The sequence below is a fragment of the Plecotus auritus genome, assembly GCF_963455305.1.
Source record: "Plecotus auritus genome assembly, chromosome: 9".
Lineage (NCBI taxonomy): Eukaryota > Metazoa > Chordata > Mammalia > Chiroptera > Vespertilionidae > Plecotus > Plecotus auritus.
In genome coordinates this window covers 10,223,404-10,235,945 of record NC_137783.1, presented here as the reverse complement: position 1 = coordinate 10,235,945, position 12,542 = coordinate 10,223,404, and the positions used below count along the sequence as shown (strand labels likewise).

The 12,542-nt window shown below is 43.7% G+C and overlaps 1 protein-coding gene across 1 annotated transcript in view; it reads right to left on the bottom strand.

The window, feature by feature from the left end:
• Window positions 1-3,663, bottom strand: part of CCDC186 (coiled-coil domain containing 186) — a 43,422-nt gene extending 39,759 nt beyond the window's left edge. Inside the window, exon 1 of the mRNA XM_080687486.1 lies at window positions 3,432-3,663. The gene's annotated coding sequence lies outside the window, so the exon portion shown is untranslated. The remainder of the gene's footprint in view (window positions 1-3,431) is intronic.
• Window positions 3,664-12,542: the final 8,879 nt, after the last annotated feature.

Genomic DNA, 12,542 nt, shown 5'->3' with positions numbered 1-12,542 from the left:
AGTAAGTGGCCACATCATATATCATATTATCAAGTTATATGTCATATTATCAGCTTGGTATCTTAGATTGATGCAATTTTATATACTTCTAATAACTTTTAAAGCAGAAAGTTATTAACATAGAAATCTTATTTTGAAGCTGCTTGTATAGAGCTCACAATCTAAATTTTAACAAGTCAAAGAAAACGTTAAGTATTTTCCACTAATTATTTTCCCAAAAAATCTGAAAACTAAAAGGAGGAAAAAAATTGACTACAGTTCTTTTCTAAAAGAAAGGCTAATAACCTTTTTAAAAAAGAAAGAAAAAGAAAAACGATAAATAAGTGTGCCTTACATTATGGAGTTCTGATTGTTTAAATTTTTTTTTTTTTAATATATATTTTATTGATTTTTTACAGAGAGGAAGGAAGAGGGATAGATAGTCAGAAACATCGATGAGAGAGAAACATCGATCAGCTGCCTCTTGCACACCTCCTACTGGGGATGTGCCCGCAACCAAGTTATATGCCCTTGACCGGAATCGAACCCGGGACCTTTCAGTCCGCAGGCCGACGCTCTATCCACTGAGCCAAACCGGTTTTGGCTGATTGTTTAAATTTTGAAACCACCTTTGGCCTGGGCTTGGTTTATTTGATATGATGTAGTTTACCAAAAAATCAAATTATTCATTAGCACTTTCTACATAATCATCCCTATAGTAGACTATCAGTCCATGTCTCCTGATGTCAGACAAATCTATTCACAATCCAATCAATACTTTCCTTTTCTGGGTTTGATTTCCACTTCATATCTATTGCTCTTTCACCCCAATATTTTTCCTTTTGTTTCTTCTTAGCCCAAATATTTAAAATCTCAGTAACTGAGAGATAAAGTTCAAAGGACAAATTTGAAACAATGATAAGATTAGAGGGTTATTTGTAAATTTCAATTATCTATGTTCCCACTGTTGCCCTGAAACAAATATTAAATATAACATTCACAATACTAGAAGCTGTGTCTTATTTATGAAAAATTTGAGAAGCGATTTTAATTATTTAAAGCTAGAGATAAGATAAAAGAAAAATCTAAACTTTATTCAAATAAAATTAACAGAATTTAAGGATTCTTTTTTTGTTTTGTTAATCCTCACCTGAGGATATTTTTTCCATCGATTTTTAGAGAGAGTGGGAGGGAGGGAGAGGGGAGATGGAGAGACACAATGATTGGTTGCCTCCCGCCCCCACCCCACACCAACCTGGACCAGCAGGGGCTGGAACCTGCAACTCAGGTACACACCCTTGACCTTGCCAGGAATCGAACCTATGACCCTTCCATGTGCAGGCCAACACTCTAATCACTGAGAAACACAGGCCAGATTAAGGATTCTTTAACATGTAACTTAGTGCAGATTCCTAGTCATTCTTCAAAGGCAAAGATGATTTTTCTAAGTCTGTAAATAAGGCTGCTTTGTCCTATCATGTCTCCCTAAAGAATGAGAATACTGCTGCACTGTTCTACCTTCACTCCACGATGTCAGCATGTAGCTGTAAGATGTTTTTAAATTAAATATACTAAGCAATCATCATCAGCTGTGCTGTCATTGTATAGCATCAAAGAGCAACTTTTTTTTTTAATATATATTTTACTGATTTTCTACAGAGAGGAAGGGGGAGAGATAGTCAGAATCATCGATGAGAGATAAACATCAATCAGCTGCCTCCTGCACACCCCCCACTGGGGATGTGCCCGCAACCAAGGTACATGCCCTTGAACGGAATTGAACCTGGGACCTTTCAGTCCGCAGGCCTACGCTCTATCCATTGAGCCAAACCGGTCAGGGCCAAAGAGCAACTCTTGAGTTTATGGGTAAAAGAATAAAAGGTTATAGAGTGGTTACTGCGCTATACCACCCCTTTTGCGTTAGCAATAAATAAGACTCTGAAGTACCCATGACACTGCTTAAAGAAATCTTCAAGTTTACATGCAGGTATTCTGAATTAGACATGATCCTAAAAATAAAATCAATCTAAGCACAATCCATGCATTTCTGGGGCATAGAAGCAATATAAACACATGCAGGGCATTTCCAGGTAGATTCCTCAGTAATTATACATGCTTGCCTGTTACAATGTAAAAAGGGAGTTTTAATTCTTAAATTCTGCAAGACTTGTGAATTACTCAATACCATTACTGAATTTTAAATAACATGAAAAGACCATAAAGGAAGGGATGAAAGAACGAGGCCAATCATCACTGTTTTCTGTTTGAGTAACGATGAATAAAGAACTGAAAAGTAGCTGTACAGAGAGAGCAAACTTGATACACAAGCAGATAGTTCAGTTTCACTATCAATGTCTTTAGGACCTTAATCTTTCCCACAAGATCAACACGGCACATATCAAGGTGTAGTTAGTAGTTGGGAAGGCTACACCCACTAGCATACCTAAACATTTAATAGATTTTTTTTTTTTTAATGACTAACCAGCACACCTCTTGAAACACTGTTCCAATGATTTACTGCACATTTTCCTTAGAAAAACTCCCAGTGTATCTATCATTTTGGAAGAAATAAAAAGGCTGGGCATCCAGGGAACATGACACCGGTACCGAGAAAACGACCAAAATGCCTGGGACGGGATGGCATATTTTTACTATTCTGTCGGGTTCCCATAGGTAAGAAGACTATCAACTGAAAGAGGTAGTTTCTAATACAAATGGTTTGACTCCAAAGGCAGGTCTCTTTCCTCTGAACAAAATAAAGACATGAAATGAGCTGTACTTAGTAAATTGTTAACAGCTGAGCATCCACCACACCTGCACGGTTCCCCAGGATCGCTACTACGCGACCCGTAGAAGGTGCTTTCCCCTTTTACACGTTAGGCAGAGACACAAATGTGAACTGCCACCCTTACAGCCAAGGTTTATCACATGCCTTGATGTCTTTGGAAGAAAGGCAACATAGAAACAAAAGACCAGGTCTCTCATATTCACAATCCCAAAGAATCGTCTCTCAGTTAAAATCACAATAGTGGCAGTGTTTAGGATAAAAAGTAGCCACAACAGTCAACATAAAACACACACACACAGTTAACTTAGACGAAAAGAGAAACAGGCGATGGAGTCTATGAAAGATCGCAAGCAGGTGGGGCTGAGCCGCAGTTCGCATTGGGAGGCCGGGCCATCGGCCCAAATTCCGCGGCTCCCCAGGCACCGCTCCGGAGGCGCGGCGCCCCCGGCCCCCGTCAACCCCTCCGGCCGCGTCCTCCCGGGCAGCCCAGGAGCGAGGGACGGAGGGAGGGAAAAGAGACCACGAACTCCGTCCCTAGCGCCTGCCTCCTCCTATCAGACCGGAGCCACCCCAGGGCTTGCAGGACCCGCGCGCGAAGTGGGCGGCCTCGCCGCGCAGCCACCGCGACTCCCTGGCCCGCCCAGGGCGCCCCTCGGGCACTCACCCCACTTCTCCGAGCCTCAGTCTGCACCCCTAGCGAGGCCGCGGGAGCTCCGCCCTAGGGACCCACTCCTCCATAGCGGGGGGCGGCAGACCACGAGATGCGAGGGGCAGCGGTGGAAGACGAGGCCGACACCGCGCTCTCTCGGCCGCGGCTTCCCCAGACCCCCGCGGAGCTGACACATCAACAAAGATGGCGGCGATGCTGGTGCCGGCTTGGATACAGCTGAGGGGGCGGGGCTCCCTGGAAGAGCCAATCAGCGCGGTGCGTCTGGTGTGACGCGCCTCGCCTTGGGCCAATGTAGCCTGTCTGCAGTGGGCGGGGCCGGCGCAGCGCAACGCTGCCTCCTGTCCCGGAGCAGTCAGCCTGGCTCTCCCGGCACCCACGCCCGGGCGAAGCCGGCTTTGCGGTAGCTAGTCCTGTCCTACCTCTGACGCCTCTTCGGACCCAAGCGAGTGACTTCTTTCTGTGGGACGCGCTCATGGGACACAATCCTCCTCATCCTTTGGCCCTTCCTCTATTAGTCAGGAGAATAAAGCAGTAAAAGAGCTTTCGAAATTAGGACTTCCCAGCTCAGAGGCGCAAACCTTGCGCCTGACATGGGCGGAGTCAGCAGGAGTAACCTACCTGCCCTTCAGACAACTCATCCCTGGAAGACAATCTGGCTGTTTCCATAACACCGCGTTCCTGTCCACGGCGTGGCACCTTCTGCCATTGTTTGATAATAGGCTGTTGGTGCGTTCGTGTCTAGCACCCGACCGTAAGCTGCTTGAGCGCGGGGCGTGCCCTCTCCGGCCCCGGTGCCCCATGAGTTTTGAGACGCAGGAGCTGCTCAATAATTAGCAACAAAACGTGTATTGGGGGGTGGGGTTGGGATGGGAGGTAGGATTATTGAATGCAGTGGCCTAATTGGGTCTGAAGAAGTCAAGTGAGCAGTTCCAGTCTGTGGGAAATTTTGCAAGCCTTATTCTGTCCAGTGAAGTAAGGTTATTTTGGTTTAGAGCTTCTTATACACAACTCATGAATGAACACAGTTAATTCTGACAGTGGTCAATGCACGTGTTTGTAAAGCAAAACTGTTAGATAGGACAAAGGTCTCAACGTCTGGGCAGTTCTAAGTGTTATTTCTTACTAAATGTTAAAACGTAGCACAGTATTTTGTAGTTGCTGCTGTAAACAGGATGAGCTGACAGGAGCTCAATTGGATGAAAGTAGCTAACTGCAAAGAAGTCGATATGTAGTTGCCGAAATCCTGTATATAAGCAATAGCTAAAGCCTCCCTGTGGGGAGGCAGAGTTTTGGATGTGAATCCCCTGTCTCCTTACTTGCTGTAAGTAAATAAAACTGCCTTGTGACGATTGTCTTATTTTTTTAGATAGATTAGCCCAAGAGATGAACCCCTTGCGTTCAGTATCAAAAGTTGCTATTGTTCTATTAAGCTTTGTTACTAAATGCTGGGAGGGGGCGAGGGGTGAAAATAAAGAAAAAAAGGTTGTGTAACTCTTTACATTTTAAACAAGAAATGTTATTTCTACTTAAAGTAAGATACTGCATTAAAACACTTTTGTAGTTGTAGTGTCTGTGACAGTAAAGAAATGCTTTGACTTTAAAACAATAAATTGGCCAAATATTCCTAGTGAGATATTAGTCCAAGGGGAAAAACTGAAGAAACTTTAATCTTTTTATGGTATTCATATTGTCACTAATAACATTCACATTTTTATTTCTGAAATATATCTATATATATATAAAAGCCTAAGCCATCGTTATGACGGAACGATGGGAACTACCGTTCGACCAGTTGCTATTACATGCACTGACCACCAGGGGGCAGATGCTCAATGCAGAAGCTGCCCCCTGGTGGTCAGTGCGCTCCCACAGCCAACCTCTCACTGCCCCTCCCCCATGTTCACTGCCCCCTCCCCTCCATAGGCCTCGATCACCAGCCAGGCTGAGGGACCCCCACCCATGCATGAATTCATGCACCGGGTCTCTAGTATTTGTATAAAGCATGTAAGTAAGTATGTCTTCCAAAAACCAAGATTTTCAGCATTGGAGAAACAAAATACAAATATAAAATCAAATTAAATAAAAACTCCACAATTCTAAATTTGAATTTAGAAATATCCGTATAAAGTCAAGGGGCACTTTTTTTTTTGGTCATTAAAAAAAATGTCTGTACACTGAAAAGGCCAAGAACAATGATAAATCCAATGCACATTCCTACTCTCCAGACTATGAATTTTCCTATCAGCTTTTCTTCTAGTGATTCTAGACTCGCTGCTGATCATTACCTAGATCCATTATTTCACCAGGATTTGCAAAATGATGATAGTCTGTTTTCTGCATTTATTACCTGAAAATCTATAAAGAAGAACGTTCTCACATCAACTATTTGATTAAGACTCAGTTTGTAACAGGGAAGGTAGGATGCTGGATTCTTTTGTTTTCAGAATGTGAGATTCCTTGGGGTCCTCCAAAAGTAACCAATGATTTTTAAAAATCAGCATACTCATTTTTAAAAAAATACATTTTATTGATTTTTTACAGAGAGGAAGGGAGAGGGATAGAGAGAAACATCGATGAGAGGGAAACATTGATCAGCTGCCTCCTGCACACCCCCCACTGGGGATGTGCCCGCAACCAAGGTACATGCCCCTAACTGGAATCGAACCTGGGACCCTTCAGTTCGCAAGTCGACGCTCTATCCACTAGGGCAAACCGGTTAGGGCTCTTTTTTTTTTTTATTTTATTTTTTTTATTGATTGGAGAGAGAGAGAGAGAGAGAGAGAGAGAGATTGAGATTTGTTGTTCCACACTTATTTATGCATTGGTTGATCCTTGTATTGACCCTGACCAGGATCCAAACCGAAACCTTGGTGTATCCAGATGATGCTCTAACAAACCGAGCTCCCCAGGTGTGTTTTAATCAATTGCGGTTATTACCTCTGAATGCTAAAAGTGTTCGATCTTTGACATGCAAAAGCACCTTTAAATCGCCTCATGAGGCTTTTTGACTCAACTCCTATTATCTTTGCTTTCTTTTTTGTTTTCTGGTGCAACCAACACAATCTAGACTTTCTTGTAGATTTCCTGCCCCAGCCTTAGAATCAGCCCTTGATCTCCAATTGGAGCCCAGGTGACTTTTCATGGGAAATTATATTCAGAGATGACAGTCTCTAGACCTGTTTGAATAACACCCAAAAGAGAACAACTAGATATTGTGTCTTCTGATATGAAGCAATAGAGCAGTGATTTTTCAATGGGTGTGCTGCAAGTATTTTTAAAACATGCAATACCTGACTATTTAGTCATTGCACTGACCTCTTTTCCTTTAGATTGTCAAATTTAAAAAAAAACGACAACAGCCAACACAATAGCCATCCAGTGTGAATGGATCAAAATTATACCTACTTTTCTGTTAGATCAGCAAAAATATTTTTGGGGGGTATGCTGCCAAATTTTAGTAATTGGTATGTGTACCATGAAATGGAAAAAGTTGAAAATCGCTGCAACAGAGGATCACAACACGACCTGTGAAGTATTCTTGTCAGAGGTGATGCAATCAACAAAATCCTATGTGAGAAAAACTGTAGTTACATATATACACAGGTAATTTGCAAGAAAATAAAAGGGTTAAAAGAGAAATCTCTTTTTAAAATACATAACACAAATATAGGATTTTGTTTGGAGCCTGATTTTAACATACCAACTATTAAAAATAATTTGAGACTACTAAAAATTTTAAGTAACATTTAAGTATGATATTTAAGAAATTTTTTTTAAAATATATTTTATTGATATCTCACAGAGAGGAAGGGAGAGGGATAGAGAGCTAGAAACATCGATGAGAGTGAAACATCGATCAGCTGCCTCCTGCACACCTCCCACCGAGGATGTGCCTGCAACCAAGGTACATGCCCTAGACCGGAATCGAACCCGGGACCTTTCAGTCCACAGGCCGACGCTCTATCCACTGAGCCAAACCGGTTTCGGCAAGAAATTATTTTTAAAGGTGAGGTAAATTTTGGTGATGTTTTATAAAAGTCATAGTCTTTTAAGTATACATTTTTAAATAACATATGCATGAGGACATAGGTTTCATATACTTTCTGTCTCAGAAAGTAAGAAAGTGCTCAAAAAATAAAATAAGATGGAATAAAACAACCCACATTGATGGGAGTATGTCAAAGGAGAGAAAGAGCCAACTGAAAGAGCTCCCAGGGGTGAAAGTTGGAACAAATTAAGCAAGGAAATAGCGTAGTGTTGGATTATAACCCAAAGTATAAAGTAAACGTCATACTAATCCAGCCGTGGGCAAACTACCCAGCCCGTTCAGCTGTTCTATCTGGCCCGCGGAGCCAAAAGAGCGGAGGGTTCTCTTGCTCTCCCCTCCGCTCCTTTACTTTGAATTTATATTAGTTCACACAAACACTCCATCCATGCTTTTGTTCCGGCCCTCCGGTCCAGTTTAAGAACCCATTGTGGCCCTCGAGTCATAGATCAGTAACTAATCTATGGAGAGATCGGTGATTTGAGTATGCTAATAAATACAGAAGAGACAAATCTCTGTGCAAAAGATTTCCGATTAATTTCTGTAGGTACTCTGCCCTTGAGAAGTAGAAATACAACTCCTCTCCCTTAGCGGTAGACTGCACATAATGACTTCCTCCTAAAGTGTGTAGTATGGAAAATGAGGGGAAAGGAGAAACTGTATAATAGAGAAACCTGACAAACTCTTGGTAGGTGTTTGTGGAAAACATCATTGTCATAAATCATGTTCATAGGACACACACTTGATACGATACAATACAAATGACATGTTACCTCTTGTAGTCTTCCTTCCAATAGCCCATAACACCAGTCTTATGAGAAATACATCAGACAAATTCCAACAAAACAGCATCCTACAAAGTGTCTGGCCAGTAATCCTGGAAGCTGTCAATGTCATCCAAACAGGGAAAGTCTGAATCACTGTCATAAGCAAGAGCCTAAGTTAAGTAGCCATGGCAACTAACTGTAATGTGGTATCCTTGACTGGGACCCTGCTCAGAAAAAGGGCAATGGGTAAAAACAAAGGGAATTTACATAAACTATGGACTTTACTAATAATGTTCAATATTGGTTTCTTAATTGTAACAATGTATCCTATTTAAGTAACGATAGTAATATGGGAAACCTGGTGTGGCTTTTGTAGTAACTCTGTGCTATCTTCTCAATTTATTTTGTAAATTTAAAACTGTTCCAAAATTTAAATAAATTCAAAAGAAAAGAAGAAAGAAGTAAAAATTTGTTTCAAAACATTGGGAGGAGTGGTGGGGGTGAGGGTGGTTAGAAACCAACAAAATTTACTGAATTTATAATGTTGAAACTGGTGATGGATAGCATGGGGGTACCACTTTTCTTCTGGACTTGTTTGAATGGGCCGTAGTTTTAAAGTTTTAAAAATATTTTATTTGGGCCCAGCTGGTGTGGCTCAGGGGTTGAGCCTCGACCTATGAACCTGGAGGTCAGGGTTGGATTTCCAGTCAGGGCACATGCCCGGATTGCCAACTGGATCCCCAGTGTGGAGCGTGCAGGAGGCAGCCGATCAATGATTCTCTCTCATCATTTTTTAAAAATATTTTTATTGGTTTCAGAGAGAAAGGGAGAGGGAGAAAGAGATAGAAACACCAATGATGAGAGAGAAGCATCGATCAGCTGCCTCCTGCACGCCCCACACTGGGGATTGAGCCCACAACCTGGGGATGTGCCCTTGGCTGGAATCGAACCTGGGACCCCTCAGTCCACAGGCCGAGGCTCTATCCGCTGAGCCAAACCGGCCAGGGCCTCTCTCATCATTGATGTTTGTATCTCTTCCTCTCTCTCCCTCTCTGAAATCAATACAAATATATTTCTAAAAAATTATTTTATTTGGGCAACACCAGCATGTAATGACTTCTCCCAGTAAGGGGGAAAAAGTGACCGCGTGGGTTTGGTTTCCAAAACCGGGCAGAGGCAGGGGTTAATTTGAAAAACCTTGTAAGATTTCCAGTGGTTAATGTCCCCCAAGTGACTTTGGCGGCGACAAGGTCTGGGTCTTTGAGCTCAATATCTGCCCTCCACGTTCCCAGGGACGCCTTTCTAGAAAAAGCAAGAAGAGTAGTCATATTACGTTTCCGCAGAGGAACTTTCTGAGGCCGCAGCTTCCGCACCAACCAAGGCCCCAAACGCGGCTTCTACTTCCGCTTCCGTTTCCGGGGCAGCGGAGGGAGCGTGTGGGGGGCACGTGGGTGCAGAGTGCGCAGGCGCGGCCCGCTGGGCATTGGAGGTGAGCTGAGGGCCAGGAGCACGGCTGGGCTGGGCCGTGGGACTCCGGGCACAGGCGGACGCCACCACGGCCAGACTTCAGAGGAGGGTCGGGGTCAGCGGCCCTTTTGCCTCTTTCCAGGTCAGGGTTTCCAGGCGCAGGGGCCAGTGAGAGGGACTGCGTGTGGGCTGTGGGGTTTTGGTCCTTGGGGGCCGGACGTTGGGCCCTGGACGTTGAGGTCGGGCGTTGAGCAGCTACCAGGGGCCGGGCGTGGAGAGAGGATGGAAGCGTGGGGGAGGCCTTCGTGCCTCGGCTGGGCAAAGGGCAGGTCTAGGGTTGGAGGTTTTAGTGTGGGTGGGATCCATACTGAGGGGAGGAGCCAGAGATGTTTGGAATTGAAGCCCTGGGCAAGCGAGGGCCCTGCAGCAGATTTGGAAAAATAGCGCTTCCAGGCATGACTCTCCAAAACAGGACTGTCTGCCTGCATTCCATTAGGGGACCTTTCCCCTTCTCTCTAAGAGAAACTGGTGTGTGGATTCATTGCCTTTGATGAACTCAAAGCCACAGTGCAAACAATAAAAATACACCCCCTCCCTCCTCCCCCCCCCCCCCACCTTCTATAAGAAAGGAAGCTGCAGCGCAGCATTGAACTTAGGTATGGTGAGACCAGCCCTGCGTTAGCCAGCCGTGTTTATAGCATGTCTGCTGTGTGCAGTCGCTTTTCGGCAGTCGGGTCTGCTGTACTAGGCTTGCCCTGTTGGCCTCTTCAGTAAGGAAGGTGCTCTGGTTCCCGTATTGAGCCACCAGGGCACTGAGGGCCAAATTGCACGGCCTAGGGATCTGACCTGGATGTTTAAAACATCTCAGCTGCGCAAGGTGGGGGGCTAGGGTGAGGGAGGACAAGCCACTTCATGTTTTCACTTTCTCAGGTCTCCCTCGCCTGTAGGAATAAAGGAATAGGAATATTTTAATCTTCGAATTATTGCCATCTTAAAACGAGCAAACTGGTGCCATGTGAGTGGAGGAAATTCTGTATATGTGGGCGTGGCATACAAGCCAAGTCCTAGAAGTCATACCTGCCTTTAAAGGACTGAGTCAGCACCAGCCAGTGTGCTGAATGGTTTACCGACAGTCTTGGGTTTAGTCCTGTGATTCAGCAGGTGAAGGACCGGAAGGAAAGGGGACATGATGGCTAACACAGGAGGGTTGTGGTCCCAGGGCAGCAAGAGGAGCCAGTCAGTGGGGAAGAGTCATCTTTTAAAGAGGAATGCCATACAGTTGGGTGTCCAGAAATGAAAGACAGTAAGAAGCTTCCAGTTCTAGAACAGGTCTAGGTGTCTGTGTGCCTTGGGCATTGTAACAAAAATTCCTGGATAGGGAGAGGCAAGTGAGGTGTCCTTCTACCCAAATTTTCCACAACAAGTGGAGCTTTTAAGCCTAAGTCCTTATTTGCTGCTGAAACTCTTTACAGTGGGTCAAACACCGATTCTGTTGTCATTATTGTTCCTAAAGACAAGTATATTAACTAATTTTTGGTTTTTGAAGTATGGATGTAAAACATGAATGTTGGGGATCGATTCTGAAGAACTGACATGCAGCCTTACTCAAATCCAAAGAGCCTGACGAGGAGAAACTTACATACCCGGGCAAAGCAGCTGTTGCCAGTGGTGGCGGTGGGAAAAGAATCCACACCGCTCCCAGGACAGGGTCTCTTTTCTGTAGGAGGTGACTAGTAAAAGCACAGGGTGGGTAGTCACGTGGATCACCAGAAAGAACAATGCGTTCCTAAGTTAACAGATAAGGTCAGGCAGTTATCGTGCTCTACATTCATTAACCTCCTTGCTGGGGGCATGACAGTCCAGGTTTTCTGGGTAGTCAGCCAAGCCCGAGGCTGTAGAGAATTAAACAGCCAGAGGGTTAAACAGATAGTCCAACATTTCCCAGCCACCTTTGCAGCTGGAGCCATATTGCATCTCTGTGAGTTCCCCTACGATGAAGTTTTGCTGTTAAATTTCAGTGGACCTTGTAGCATGACATAATTCTCCATTTAAGACTGCCAGATGTAGTTTAAAACAGTGAATTTCATTTTCCCCATTCAAGTTGTCATGGAAAGCAGTGCAATAGTGCATTTTAAATGGTTGTGCCACATGAATATCTTTTGAATACCTCATTGTACAAAGTGCCATGGTAGGTGCTGTGAGTAATCAGGGTTTTTTTGTTTGGTAATTTAAAAAAAATAATAAGGCTTGGTTCCTGCACACAAGCTACTTGAATCTAGAAGACAGACTTAACTGTTTATAGGTAACTGTAATACAAAGTGGTAAGATGCTGATTGACTGTCAGCCTCACCAAATAAAGGCAGTTAGGACATGCTATCTCTGGAGTTGTAGGCTACATTTTGAGGGTCCTACTTGAGAAGATGACTATACTCTAGTTTTGTGGTTTAAATGTTACTGTGATCCTTTACTTGGTTTAGAATTAAGTAACCGCATGTTAGGGAAAAAGGTTTAATTACCATGCATTGATATTTTAATCTGTACAGTGTTTTTTTCCTACAAAAGTAATTTAACTTTATAATTGGAATATAAAAAAGACAGTGAAAAGATTTCCTCATCAACCCAGGCCAGAACACACTGTCATTTAAAATTTAATGGATCTCATTCATTTATTTTTAAATTTTTTGTAAATATATTTTTTATTCCAGAGGGGAAAGGAGTGGGGGGGAGAGAGAGAGAGAGAGAGAGAGAGACAGAAACAACAATGATGAGAGAGAATCATTGATCAATCCGCTGCCTTCTGCACACCCCCTACTGGGGATCAAGCCC